Here is a 15,549-nt window from a genome sequence, read left to right on the forward strand (position 1 = left end):
ATAGACCAATTTCCTTAATAAATATTGATGCAAAAAGAATTTTAATAAAATACTAGCAGAAATTAAAGCAACATATCACAAGACTAATACACTATGACCAAGTGGGATTTATATCAGGAATGCAGGTCTGGTTCAATATTAGGAAAATCATCATCATAATTAATTGTATCAGTAACAAAACCAACAGAAATCATATGATTATTTCAACAGATGCACCAAAAGCCTTTGACAAAATACAGCACCCATTCCTATTTAAAAAAAAAAAACTCTAGAGAGCATAGGAACAAGTGACGCTTACCTTAAAATGATAAGTAATATTTATTTAAAACCGTCAGTAAGCATTATCTGTAATGAGGATAAGCTAGAAGCCTTTCCAATACAATCAGAGGTAAATCAAGAATGCTCATCATCACCTCTATTACTTAATGTTGTACTAGAAATGTTAGCTTTAGCAATAAAAGAAGAAAAAGAAATTGAAGGAATTAGAATAGGCAATAAGGAAATAAAACTATCACTCTTTGCAGATGATATGATGTTATACTTAGAAAATCCTAGAGAATCAACTAAAACACTATTTGAAATTATTAACAACTTTAGCAAATTTGCAGGACATAAAACAAATCCACATTTATCTATATATTACCAACAAAGTCCAGAAGTAAGAGATAGAAAGAGAAATTCCATGTTAAATGCTTATAGACAATATAAAATACTTGGGAGTCTACCTGCAAGACAAACCCAGGAACTATATAAACATAATTATAAAACACTTTTCATATAAATAAAGTCAGATCTAAACAATTAGAAAACTATTAATTGATCATGAATAGGTTGAGTCAATGTAACAAAAATGACAGTTCTACCTAAATTAATGTATTTATTCAGTGCCATACCAATCAAGCTATCAAAAAAATATTTTATAGAGCTAGGAAAAATAACAAAATTCACCTGGAAGAACAAAAGCTCAAGGATATCAAGAAAATAAATGAAAAAATTTGAAAGAGGGTGGTCTAGCCATATCAAATTTCAAACTGTACTATAAAGTGCAATTATCAAAACAATCTGATTCTGGCTAAGAAATAGAGTGGTGAATCAGTGGAATATATTAGGTACAAATTACCTTATTGTAAATGAGCAAAGTAATCTAGTATATGATAAACACAAAAGAGCCAAGCTTTTAGAACAAAAACTCCTTGTTTGAGAAAAAACTGTTGGGAAAACTGGAAAATGACATGTCAGAATCTAGGTATAGACCAACATCCCATGTCATATACCAAGATAAGGTTAAAATGGGTACATGATTTAGATATAAAGGGTGATACCATAAGCAAATTAAGACAACATGGAATAGTTTATCTGTCAGATTTATGGATAAGGGAAGAATTTAGGACCAAAGAAGACACAGAAAGCATTACAAAATGCAAAATAGGTAACTTTGATTATATAAAATTTAAAAGTTTTTGCACAAACAAAACTAACATAACCAAAATTATAAAGAAAATAGAAAATTGGGGAAATATTTTTGCAATGAGTATCTCTGATAAAGGCCAAATTTCTCAAACATACAGAGAAATGAGTCAAATTTATAAAAATGTAAATCATTCCCCAATTGATAAGAGTCAAAGGATATGAACAGGCAATTTTAAGACAAAGAAATCAAAGTTATCTATAGTGATATGAAAATAAAATTGCTCTAAATCACTATTTATCAGAGAAATGCAAATTAAAGCAACTGTGAGGTACCATCTCACACCTATCAAAGTGACTAATGTGACAAAAAAGGAAAATGTGAGGTGTTGGAGGGGATGTGGGAAAACTGGGATGCTGATGCATTGTTGATAGAGTTGTGAACTTCTCCAACCATTCTGAAGAGTAATTTGGAAGTATGCCTAAAGGGCTATAAAATTGTGCATACCCTTTGATCCAGCAATGCCACTGATAGGTCTATCTCCCAAAAGCATACAAAAAAAAGGTGGGGAAAGGATCTATTTGTACAAAAATATCTATAGAAGCTCTTTTTGTGGTGGCTAAGAATTGGAAATAGAAGGGATGCCCATCATTTGGGGAATGGCTAAACAAGATGTGGTATGTGATTGCAATGGAATGTTGTCATGCTATAAGAAATGACAAGCAGGATGATTTCTGAAAACCCTGTAAAGACTTACATGAACTGATGCATAGTGAAGTGAACAGACCCAGGAGAACATTGTATACAGTGACAGCAGTATTGTTGGATGAAGAACTGTGAATGACTTAGCTATTCTCAGCAGTACAACAATCTAAGACAATACCAAAGGACTAATGATGAAGCATACTATCTGCCTCCAGGGAAATAACTGATATTGAATGAATACAGACTGAAGCATTGTATTTTTCACTTTTTTTTTCTTTTTAGTCTTCTTATACAAAATGAGTAATATGGAAATGTTTTACATAAAAAATAAGCATTTATAAAGCACTTATATGCCAGGCATTGTGCTAAGCATCAAGGATACCCCACCCAGAAAAAAAAGCACAAACAAATCCTACTCTTACGGAGTTTGAATTCTAACAGAATGGACTAGCCTCTATTCAAGGTGATGATGACATTAGGATAAGTGTGGATACTATACCTTTGGTGAAAGCTCAACCTCAAATGAAAGCTTTCCCCCACATCTGCTTAATCCTGTGGGCCAGTCATTTAACATCAGTTTTCTTCCCTGCAAAATGGGGACAATAATAGCACCTACCTCCCAGTGTTGTTGTTAGGATTCAATAAGATAATACTTATAAAATCCCTAGCACTGTGTCTGGCACATGAAAGGAGCCTGACAAATGTTTATTTCCCTTCCTTCTTCATAAAACATGGTTTTTACCATGTTCCTCAATTTTAGGTTTAAGAAGCTAGAGTTCTTCAACATTAACTCAAGGAGGATCAGGCGCAAATTGAATTTGATGGCCTTGTTCATACAGTCATCCTCTCTTCTACTCCCCCATCCCCATCCCAAATCCAAAACCAGTACTTCATTTTCTTATCTTCTTCATGAAGTCTTTCTAATTATCCCTGTCTATGTGGATTTTTGTGGCTCAGTGGCTAGACCACTGGGCCTGGAGTCAGGAAGAACAGAGTTCAGATCCAACCTCAGATATTTACTAGCTGTGTGACCTTGAACAAATCACTTAACCTTTCTCAGCCTCAGTTTCCTCACCTCTAAAATGGGGATAATAATAACCTCTATAGACTTTTCGTAAGGATCAAATGAGATAATATATCTAAAGTGTATTGTAAACCTTCGTGTATTCTATAAGTGGTAGCTCTCCCATTGGCTGAGCTATAATCAACATTAGCCTGGCTAAGTGGGGCCTAATTGACAGCTCTACCAGCTAGTAGCATTGGGGAAAAGAAGGCAGAGTATAGTCTCCTTTCCCCACAGCAAATTCCATGGATTTTTATGAGCCCCATATGTGCAAAATTTCTTCATAAAACTGTTTCCAACCAACTTCAATCTGTGCTCTGAACAAAAATTGTAATTATTTCCCTTTATAATTAAGATTCAATGTTGCTTAATTTCATACGTTAATAATAAAAAAACACTGACACTACATTTCTTTAATTAACAATGTACTTTCAGAAACATCAAGAACCAGGAAAATGCAGTCAAGCAAACACACAAAAGCTTGTATTATAATAATACCTTTCTCGTAAAAAGCCGTAGTGTGTTCTCGTCCGTTATCTCATTTGTTCTGACAACATCATTCTGTAAAAACTAATTACTACTTTGCCCTATTAGTCACAGTTCTCAAAGAATAGTATTTCTATCCTATTCTATCCTATTAATTTAAAGAAGGTACAAAAAGAAGGAACGATTAATTTCACAGTCTTAACTTAGGCCAAACCTACTTTTGAATGAGGACCTACAGCAGCTCCAGTAGAAGAGAGTAAGTGCTTTAAATAAAAATGGACTCTAACCTTCCCTCTAAGTTATTACTCTATCCCAAGACCCTTTTTAGTTTGGGGTTTTTCCCCATGGTACTGAAATCACTTTTGATCTTTCTGCAGCAAAGAAACAACAGAGCTTAGTAACTCTAATTCTATTTTTTTAGTTTTGCTTTATTTTGTTGCAGGGGTGAGGGATTGAGGGGTATTTCATTAATTTGGGGAATTTCTCATAAGGAAACTCACTCTACCAATACAGATCACCAATTATTCTTCAATCAGGGGTTCTCATCATTTTTGTGTCATTGTATCCATTGGCAGTCTGGTGAAGCTATGGACCCCTTCTTCAAACAATGCAAATAATGTTTGAAAGGCAGAAAATAAATGCATGAGATTACAAAGGAAACCAATTAGATTGAAATACACATAATTTATAACCAGTCTTAGAAAATTGTGTGGAGAATTAAAAGGTCAAGTGACTTGTCCAGGGTCACACAGGCTGTATGTTTGGGGATGGGGAGGAAGTAGTAAGGGAATGTACCTAACTTTATATCTTCCTGATTCTGATTCTAGCTTATTATCCACTGTTCCATGTTGCTTCTCTATGACTCTATTTAGTAGGAACAATTGCTTAAAACCAGTTGCTGCCAGATGGCACACTGGGGCGAGTTTTCTCCCCAATCTCCTGCCAATTCATTCCTATCTGAGTGCAGCATTTGTGTGACTTGTCCCAGATGTGAAAATTCCCAGCTGAGACTCTGTCCAAAACCTTTCTATCAAGGGATAGTTCTAACCATCTTGTGCCATAGAAATAGGAAATGCCTGATCCTTAAAGACATGGCTAGTTAATTTCTTTACCACTTTTTAAATTGAAAAAAAAATGAGGACATAGATTTTTGTTTCATGACCAAATGAATTTCTCAATCATTTCCACAGCAAATCATTTTTTTTATTAGAAAAGCTACAGTCACAGTCATATATCTTTACTTACTGATGGCTGGGGATTATGCAAGTCCAGACAAGATGAATTTGTATCATTTTCTCTGAAACTCCATAGGCTCTTAATTTCTCACATTTTTTTATCTTCCAAACTAGTGAAGGAGGTAACACTATTTAAAAAAAAAACAAACTCTCTATGCTTCTGAACATAACCAGAGCCAGTAATTAGACTCTAGATTTGATTATGAAATAAGCCTAAGGAGCTTTTTCAAGCATTAATCCCTGATTTTGCATGCCCCTACCCAACTTAAGTCTACATTTTCATTTTATTTAATGGGCATTCACTGTCGATAAGTATGCAAATTTCAAAGGGGCTGGAGAGGAAAATAACAGGTATTCCTCTAGAAATGAGCCTCAAATAAGGTATTTGAGTCATTACTAAGCTAAAATAGCACTGAGAACTCTAGACCATCCCTTAATGCACAGCTGCGCTTTTCATTGGGGTGGGTCAGATTCTAACCCCATCACCTGAAGAAGAAATCCTCATTATAGTTACCCAAATGTCTCATAACTTACTCTCAGCTGGAGCCTCCAAAGCCTCATTAACCATCCATTAAAAATGTTAACCATATGGACAAAAAAAGTATATTAATATCACCTCATTAACACATAGAAGACCTACAAAGGCATAGATTGCCCATATTTGTACCAACTCATTCAAATGTTAATTGTCCATCTTATAGGGCATATCTTCCTTACTGCTGCCAAAAAGTTGTTCTCACTTTGCTTTGAAAGGGCTAAATTTTAAAAAAAAATGTTCAAGGAATGACTATTGAAACCCAAATATGGGCAATCATCACTCTCAACTAATGAAGGATAGAGTTGAATGTGTCTTAATGCCCCCGCTCACATCATATTCTTGGCAAATACAAAGCCGGTAAGCTACATGGTTTCCATGAGCCCCATGATTTTATTTTCTACAGAAGTTAGTAAAATGTTCAAGCTAATGAATCATAAAGATTACAATCCTGACCAATAGCTTTGTTGGCAATAAGAACCACCCTCTCTCTAGGACCCTTACCCTTGGAACCACTTAACAGCTTTGAAAGTAAGAAAATTGTGGGAATATGAATGTATGTTTTACATAAAATCTATGTATCCCATTTGGTATAATAAAATACTTCATTACCACCATCATTGACAACAATAACCATTTATTAGGCTGCCACTCTGTGCAAGGTACTGAGCTTGTGAAGACATTTAAATATGGTCCTTGCATTTGGGGGGTTTATAGTTCAGTTTGGTAAGAAGAAGGAAAAGAAGAAGAGAGGAAAGAAGAGAAGGAGAAGAGAGAAAGGGAGACAGGGAGGAACAAAGAGACAGAGCAAGGAAGGAAAGAGGGAAGGAAAAAAGAAAGGAAGGAGGGAAGGAAGGAAGGAAGGAAGGAAGGAAGGAAGGAAGGAAGGAAGGAAGGAAGGAAGGAAGGAAGGAAGGAAGGAAGGAAGGAAGGAAGGAAGGAAGGAAGGAAGGAAGGGTAAACAGGAATGCAGACTGGAACAGTTACATATTTATGATAAGCAATATGTGCAATGGTTCAGATCAATTCAATTTGCTATCTCCCTTGACTAAATTCTCCATGCATAGGCTTTCATAGTAAAATGAAATGTGATATTTTTGAGTATACACAATTGCTGCTGCCTTTAAACATACTAAAAGTATGGGCACTAACCTAGCCTGGAAAGATTTTTTATCTATCCTGACTGTCACAATCTCTGTATCAGAGTCTTGAGTACAGCCACATACCAAAAGAGCCCAACTTCCTAATTTACTAGCTTTATAAACATTATAAAAGAAATGGCCCATAGATGGTTAGAGTTCGATAATTATGAAAAAAATAAAACATGACAACTTCAGTTCCCATATGTCCAGTTTACTTTGATCTATAGCACAGTCACAACTAGCTGCCCCATGAATATGCTGTTTGTTATGAGGACTCTCTAGTGAAAGAGTTTGGATGGTTGGGTCCAAATCATTCCCAATTACCAATGAACCAATTTGAAAATCATTCCCTACTGAGGGAAGGTGAGTTGGCACCTATCTTTCATATAAAACACACAATTGTATATTATATTATCATGATCATATTTTCAAAACCTAAAATCAGGGCACATTGTATGACAAAATAGTTCTTTTCTGAGATGTGAATGGGATAGGATATTTGAGGTTGGGATTCTAGGGTAGAGCTTTTCCCAAATTTGACAACAATAAAAGGTTTCTGAACTTGCAACAACCAAAAATTTATTCAAAATCAAATATGTAATGAATCCAAGGTGTTTCTGGCAGCTTGCCCATGTTGCATATCGCAACTTTACTGCAGCCTTGGTTCTGAAAACAAAGCATGGGCACTTTGCACTGTACATGGCCTCAAGCCACACAATACTAATTACCCTACCAAAATGCAAAAAGGGGTCACGAGTGAAGAAAGTGTAGAAGCCCTACCTAGAGAGATCCAGGATATGAGATGCCCATATATATATTCATAATGCATCAACCATAAATGGAATTCTACTGGTCAGTTATTGATCCTAGACCTCTGAAACTGGGTTTGTAACATTGTGGTTGTAGTCAAATGCACTCTGAAGGCACACTAATACCTTAATAAAACCTTTATTTATGAGATGGGCAAAGCTGATTGCAAGAAAAATATGATTCAGTGGTATGGGAAGAAAATGACTGTTAACTGAGTTGTTCAACCTTTAAGACATCTTGTTAAACGATTATAGTGGCAAGATTTTTCACAGAATGAAGAAACCTCCAATGATGATGAATCACAGGCAATCTATCTAGTCCTTAAATTCAGAGTTTTGCATATTAGATATCATAGAGTGGGATGAGCAGCTAAGTTCCTCTGCCAAATCCTGAAAATGAAAATTCAGAATGTATATTTACATTCCTTTGGGTTTCATCAGATGAGAATCTAGTCATCTGAATAAAGCAGGCCATGGATGTATCTGAAGAGATGCTTGACACGAAAAAAAAAATTCATTCTTAGTTTATTGTTTCCTTTTAACACTTTAGTAAATATATTATGTTAGAATAGGACTGGTCAGGGCTTGTATTTTTCAAGATTCTATTATTTATTTAATATTGTGGGCAGATGAAAACAATTTGTTCCAATGGTCATGAAGGTGGCTGAAGCAGGCTCTAATGAGAGCTTAGAGCTTGGTTAGACATAGAAGACACCAAGGTCATCCACTGCATCCCAGGCCATTGCCAGTCATCTTGACTTGTGTCTTGCCACTGGACTTTGATGACTCTAGAAGAGAGAGTGAAGCTCTGCCTCACTTAGCTCCAATTCACATGCAAATCAAGATATCATCCTATGGTGCCACTGGTCCTCTTCAAAACCAAAGAGAAAGTCATCTCCTTGAAGGCAGGGACTGCTTTGCAATTGTCTTTTTATCCTTAATGCTTAGCAGAGTCTAGACGATAGTAAATAAATGTTTTTAGGTTGATGATTGATTGAATGATACAAAATCTCCTCAAGCTAATAGCATCCAAATATTCTTCTTTAGGGAAATAAGATAGGTACAAAGATTTTTTGTTATTGTTTGTTGTTGAATCATTTCAAATTTGACTGACTCTTCATGACACCATTTTAGGGTTTTCTTGGCAAAGATACTGGAATGGTTTATCATCTCCTTCTCTGGCTCATTTTACAGATGAGGAAACTGAGGCAAATAGGGAGAAGTGACTTGCCCAGGCTCACACAGCTAGTAAGTGTCTGAGGCCAGATTTGAACTCAGGAAGGTGAGTCTTCCTGACTTCAGGTCCATCACTCTATCAACCATGTCACCACTTCCTATTCAAAAGTGGGGCAGACCTGTGTGGGGCAGGTATTAGGCTCTCCATTAAAAGAGGTTTTTAAGGGAAGGATAGATTATATCTTGTCAGGTTTCTTGGGCAAATGTTTTTTGACTTAGATGGCTTTTGAGATCTCTTCCAACTTGGGGATTCTGTGGTAGCAGCCATGAGATTCTTACCACAAGTCCTCAGCCAATGAGCCCATTTCAATTCACAGGTAGAAAGGGCATCCACCAGTATGCTATGAAACACCACCTCCCTCAGCCTGTGGAAGAGTCTTTTAATCCCACTTTTAGAGAATTGTTACATTATAGCCTGCTCAAATAGAAACAACCTTGAGAGAGCTGATATTGAGCTATTACCCATTATTAACATTTTAATGTGACTTAGTTTATCAGCTCGTTTGCCGATGTTCTTCAGCAACTTCGGGATAGTTCTTTGATGGATCCCCTTTGAAAATAGGTATAGGAACAGTAAATTCTAATAATTGAAGAATAGATAAATTTAATCTCCCTACTACTGGCTGTTTTCCAGCTGCCTACAAATTTGCCTATATTTCCTCCATCATTAAAGAGAAAAAAAGAAAAATTTGATTCAACCATCCCCACCGCCAGCTATCTTGCCTTCCCTTTGTGGCTAATCTCCTTAAGAAAGCAATTTATGATAGGTACCTTTACTTTTAATACTCTCATTCTCTTCTAAATCTTCTGCAGTTTGGCTTCTGACCTTATCATTCAACTGAAATTATTTCCTCCAAAGTCACCAATAATTTAGTTGCCAAATCCAATGTTTTTTTTCTTGTCTATGCCTCATACTTTTCAATTTCTCTTCAACCTTTGATGTCAGTGGTCTGTAGTATCAAAGGCTGCATATTGACCAAGAAAAACACAAATTAATATCATCTATATTATTGTATTGAGTTTTTTATTTATTTTGCTAAACATTTTCCCAATTACATTTTGTTCTGATTTGGGCCACTCCTGAGGCTTGCCCCTCCAGTTTGACACCCATCTTGGTCTATGATAATCTGTCTTCTCTAGGGTCTTATGGCATAGCCATCCTCTGGTTCTCCTCCTACCTGTCTTCTCAGGTTAAGCTCAATGCCCCGGGGTGTTGGCCAAGGCTCTTTCCTGTACTCTCTTTTCTTTTCCCTTTATATGATCTCACTTGGTGGTCTCAACAGCTCCATGTATTCAAGTATCATCTCTATGAAGATGATTTTTATTCAGTCCTAAATCCTCTCCCAATTAATTTCATAATACCAACTGGTTATTCAGCAAACTAGATGTCCCATAGGTATTTCAAATTCAACGTGTCCAGATAAAATTCATCATCGTTTCTCTCCCGAAACTTGCCCTTATTCCCAGCTTTAGTATTACTGTGGAGGGCATTGCTATCCCCCAGTCACACAGGCTCACCATCTAGGTAGCAACCTCAACTCTTCAGTCTCTCTCATCCCACATACTCAATCTGTTGCCAAGTCTATTTTCTATTTCCGTCTTCCATTTCTGTCTTCTTTCTATCCATTTCCATTTCTATCTTCACGTCTTTTGCATACAACCCCCTGTCTCCACTCACTTGGCCAACAGCCCAGTGCAGGCCCTCATCACCTCATGCCTGTGCTATTGCAAAAGGCTTCTGGTCTGTATTTCAGCCTCAAGTCTTTCCTCATTCTATTGAATTAGCTGCCAAAATGATCTTCCTGAAGTGAAGGTCTGACCATGTCACCCTCCTATTCAGAAAATTCCAGGGGTTTCCTGTCACCTCCAGGATCACAAAGAAAATCTTGTGTTGGGCTTTGAAAGCCCTTCAGAACCTGGTCCCTTCCTAACTTTTCAGTCTTCTCATACTTGAAGCCACTCCTCATGCTCCATAATCCAGCAACACTGGCCTTCCTGCTGGACCTCATACATAACACTTGGCATGTTTTTTCACTGGCTGGAATGCCTGGAATGCACTCTCTTCTGACCTCTACCTCCCGACTTCCTTCAAGTCTCAGCTCAAATCCCAGCTTCTCCAAGAGTCTTTTCTTGCTCACTCATTCCCACTACTAGTGCCTTCCCTAGTGCCTCCCATCTTCTGTATATATAGGCAGGGGTATGCTTTTAAATGTTTAACAACTGGCTCTCTGAGGGGAAAAGAAAAGAAATGTAGGTATGGCACACTTTCAAGTTTAATCTGAATTATTCACATTTTCTCTATCACTCACTTAAGTCTAGACAATAAACAGAACATTAAAAACAAGCCTTTGATTTGTGCAGTATTTGCTGATTTCTGAGATGCAAATACTTACGACAACAAAGTTAACAATCAGCTTTCTCCAGGGCTCCAGTACATCAATGTATAGGGTATGGACATGGTTGTTCACACATTGTCTCCCCAATCAGAATGTGAATTGCTTGAAGTCAGGGACCAGTTTTTGCCCTGATTTCTGCAATGCCTACATTTTTTCCTCTAGGAGAGCCAGTTATTAAATATTTAAACTCCTGCCTATATGTACAGTAGAAGGGAGGGAGTCTCATAGGGGAGGCACTAGAAGTGGGAAGGAGTGAGAAAGGACTGTTGCAGAAGCTGGGATTTGAGTTGCAACTTGAAGGAAGTCAGGGGATAGAGGTCAGAAGAGAGAGCATTCCAGGCATGGGGGATAGCCAGTAAAAAGGCATAGCTAACAAGAAGTACTTAGCACAGTTCCTGGGCACATAATATGCACTTAATAAGTGTTTGTTATAGTTGTTGAAGATGATGATAATGATAATGATAATATGATACTACCTAAGGAGGACACACCTGGGTGGTGTCATTATTTGGGGCAAGATACCACAAGCAAAGGAAATAGGAAATCACGTAAGTTAAAACTGACCTACTTAAGAATTTCACCTAGAGCCAAACCTACTAGTGTTCTCAAAGGTTCTCTGTGGGAAGAGGAGAATCAGTTCAGTGTGGTAAGAGGAAGGATAGCCATTATAGAGTAGAGAGATAAAGTGATCTGTGCTTCACTCATTTCACATCTCAAGAAGCCAATGGAAGGTCACTAGCAGGATCACAGAATTTAGGGCTGGAAGGGACCTTAGAAATAAGCCTGTTTCTACAAAAGCACCAGGTAGGGGCTCAGAGACAGGCTCAAACCTCACCTCTTCTACTTGCTGCCTGTGCGACCTAGTGGCTCAGTTTTCTCATCTATTAAAGGAAAGGATAGGACTACACACATGACCACTAAAGTCTCTTGCAGCTCTACATTCTGTGATCTAATACAGGCTTCTTTTGGCAGATAAGGAAACAACAAGAAGTTAAGTGTCCTGCACAAAGTCATACAGAGAGTAAGTAACTGGAATTGCCACCTTAAGTATTCTGACTCTGGATCCAATGCTCATTCTATTATACCCCATTTTTGGATGACTCAATAACAACAGAAGTGGAGGTCCTACTCATCCATTTCAGACAGAGTAATATTGAAATTCCCAAATTCCATGAATTATCCTCTGTAACTCACCACGAAACTTTCCACAAGTTTAAATATTGGAAATGAGTTTGACAAAACCTATGCAACCAAGATTAGAAGGAAAGCAGAAAGCTGGGAAACAATTTTTACAGTCAGCGTTTCCACTAAAGGTCTCATTTCTCTAATATGTAAAGAACTGAGTCAAATGTATAAGACTATGAGTCATTCCTCAATTGATATGAAGGATATGAATAGGGAGTTTTCAGATGAAGAAATTAAAGCTATCTATAGTCATATGAAAAAATGCTCTAAATCAGTATTGATTTGAGAAATGTAAATTAAAACAACTGTGGGGTATCACCTTATACCTATCAAATCAGCTAACAGGACAGAAAAGGGAAAATGATAAATGTTAGAGAAGATGTGGGAAAACTGGGGCACTAATGTCTTGTTGGTGGAATTGTGAACTAATCCAACCATTCTAGAGAAAAATGTGGCTCTATGCTCAAAGGGCAATTAAGTTGTGCATACCCTTCGATCCAGGAATACCACTACTAGGTCTGTATCCCAAAGAGATCATAAAAAGGAGAAAAGAACCCACATATACAAAAATGTTTATATCAGCTCTTTTTGTGGTGGCAAAGAATTGGAAATTGAAGGAATGCCCATCAATTGGAGAATGGCTGAAAAGTTGTGGCAAATGAATGTAATGGAATACTATTGTGCTATAGAAATGATGAGCAGGAGGATTTCAGACAAGCCTGGAAAGACTTGTATGAAGTGATACTGAGTGAAGTGAGCAGAACCAGAATATTGCACATAGTAACAGCAACAATGAGTAGTGATCAGCTATGATAACCTTAGGTCTTCTCAGCATTACAATGATCCAATACAATTCCAAAAAACTCATGATGTAAAATGTTATCCACATACAGAGAAAGAACTGATGGAGTCAGAACATGGATTGAAGCATACTATTTTCACTTTCCTTTTTTTTAATGTTTTTTTTTCACTTTTGTTCTGCTGCTTCTTTCACAACATGACTAATGTGGAAATATATTTAACATGATTGTACATGTATAACCTATATCAGATTGCTTACTGTGTTGGGGAGAGGGAAGGGGAGGAAGGGAGGGAGAACTCAAAATCATATTTAAAAAATGAATGTTGAAAACTATCTTTACATGTCATTGGAAAAAATAAAATACTATTTACATTAAAAAGTGAGTTTGAGCAAAGTTATTATTTAGAATATATGTATCTTTTCTTGCACACAAGGTCCTACATGAGCTTTTATCAGAAAGCATAATCATTTGTTAATGTACTTAAGACTGTGCCAGGGTGAAAACAGACCATAAAGGAAAACTGATGACATGGACTAGCAGCCAGTGGGCATTTGCTGAGTGCCTCTTGTGTGCTAGGCACTCTTCTGGGTGTTAGAATGAAAAAAACAGAAGTGAGACCATTCCTAGCTCTAGGGAAAGTATATGCTATGAATTCCTTAAGTACAATTTGTTTAACACTGGGTGGGACCTTGATTCCTGTTATTGGTGAAGTGGGGTGGGAGGAGGCAAATAATGTATTAAGAAAGTTACCTACTTCTCCTGCACTGAAGTAGTAGTAGCTGCCCTCTCAGTTGAACCCAAAGGGGGAAAATCTGTCCTCTGGAATGCCCTTTCTCTTTTTCATTTGAGCATAAGGCAGAGTGTTCATATCCTACTAGGCGAGCCTATGCCCCATTCTTGGGTTTTGTGGTAGGAGCAATATCCTAACCCCTCCTGCCATGCAAGTTAGGGAATTATTGTTTTTCTTTTTGTTTTTCTTAAAAGGTATTGAGATGTTCCTTGAGATTTGGTTGGCTCAGGGAACTAAAAACTCAGCCTGTTGATGTATTTCCTCCTTACCTGAGTAAAAAGCAGGCTTTAGGAGTTAACAGTTAGCTGTTGTTGAATGACCTAAGAGTGTCCTATTTTTTCCAGTAGCAAACCTAAAATACCAAGGGACTGACCTGAGTCAGGTGCAGCCACAAATAGGCTGTCCTTTCAGTTTTATTTCTTTCCTGAGTTTAGGGAACCAATCAATGATCCTGAAGTGGATATTTCCAGGTTTGGAGGCAACTTTGCAAGTTCTAGAAGATGAGAACTCCTGGATCCTCGATTTGCACCCAGTACACTTTAGGAAGCGTCCCCACAATCACTACGGTATTTCTTAGAGAAGATGACCACTGAAAATAAAAAGGAATGAGTTTGAAGCCTCAATCTTAGCTCTGAGCCACATGCCATAAGAAAAACCCTTTCAAGAATTAAAAAAAAATACAATGTCCATATATACTAAAAAGAAAGCTATTTCAAATCCAACCTGATTTTTAAAAGAGAAGGCTAATAGGGGAAAATGCCCAAGGCTCTTTGTAAATTAGGGACTGAGTAGTAGGGCCATTTTTGCTTTTTAGCTGTTTTCAGTCTTCATAGAAACACAAACCTTTATATCCACCCCCAGGATGTGCCCCCCCTCCCCACGCTACCCAACAAAGCTAGCATCTTTTGCCCATGGCAAGTGTCCAGTGAAGGGTTTCCACATCAGTTGAAATGGTCTACTCAGAGCTGAAGGTTTCAGAAAAACAATTACTTTGTTAAAAACATACTTGATGACCCTCAGGTGAAAACAGCCCACAAGAAGGTAGAGGGCAGAAGGGGAAGAGGCTTCCAAAACTAACCTTCCCAAGCCATGGAGCAGCAGACCATTCCTCATATACCCCTTACCAAAAAAAAAAAAAAAAAGCCTAGATTTTCTTGGAACTTGACTGATGCAGAAACTTTGCATGTCTACACATATTTGTAATGGATTTTATTTTCCTTATCTTCTCAATGGGTGGAGGGAGGGGGCAGGGAGAAAATTTGGAACTGAAAATAAAATTTAATTAAAAAAAAAATGAAGGCCAAGAGCAGGTGTGTATTGGTGGGGAAGGAAAGGGAATGGTTAACTCAGGTCTATTTGCATTCTGGCCCACAACACCCAGAAAGCCAGCTGTCGTACAAGCCTGTACCTAATGGATAAAAAGCGAAGGACATTGTGGCTTTATCCTTGGAGATTTCATTTTGCTTGCTTCATTACATCTGAAGCAAGCTAGTTCTTCATCATTTGTGCCATTCCATTTCTCAACCAGAAGCTAGTCAGGAATAGAATAGAAATGCTTTCTACCTCTCACCTCCACCTCAAATAGAAGTTCCCACAGAGCTTTGCATTAGGAGATCCAGAGGATATAGAAAATGAACATCCTTGTCGAGGAAGTTTGGGGGTAGAAAAAACAGGAAGTGAAAAGAAGTGAGGCGGACAGACAATCAGACAGAGACAAACAGAGAAACAAAGGCGGTTGGCAGGCTGAGCTCTCCTT

This window comes from Phascolarctos cinereus, unplaced genomic scaffold (assembly GCF_003287225.1).
Source record: "Phascolarctos cinereus isolate Bilbo 61053 unplaced genomic scaffold, phaCin_HiC Scaffold_7;HRSCAF=346, whole genome shotgun sequence".
NCBI classification, from domain to species: domain Eukaryota; kingdom Metazoa; phylum Chordata; class Mammalia; order Diprotodontia; family Phascolarctidae; genus Phascolarctos; species Phascolarctos cinereus.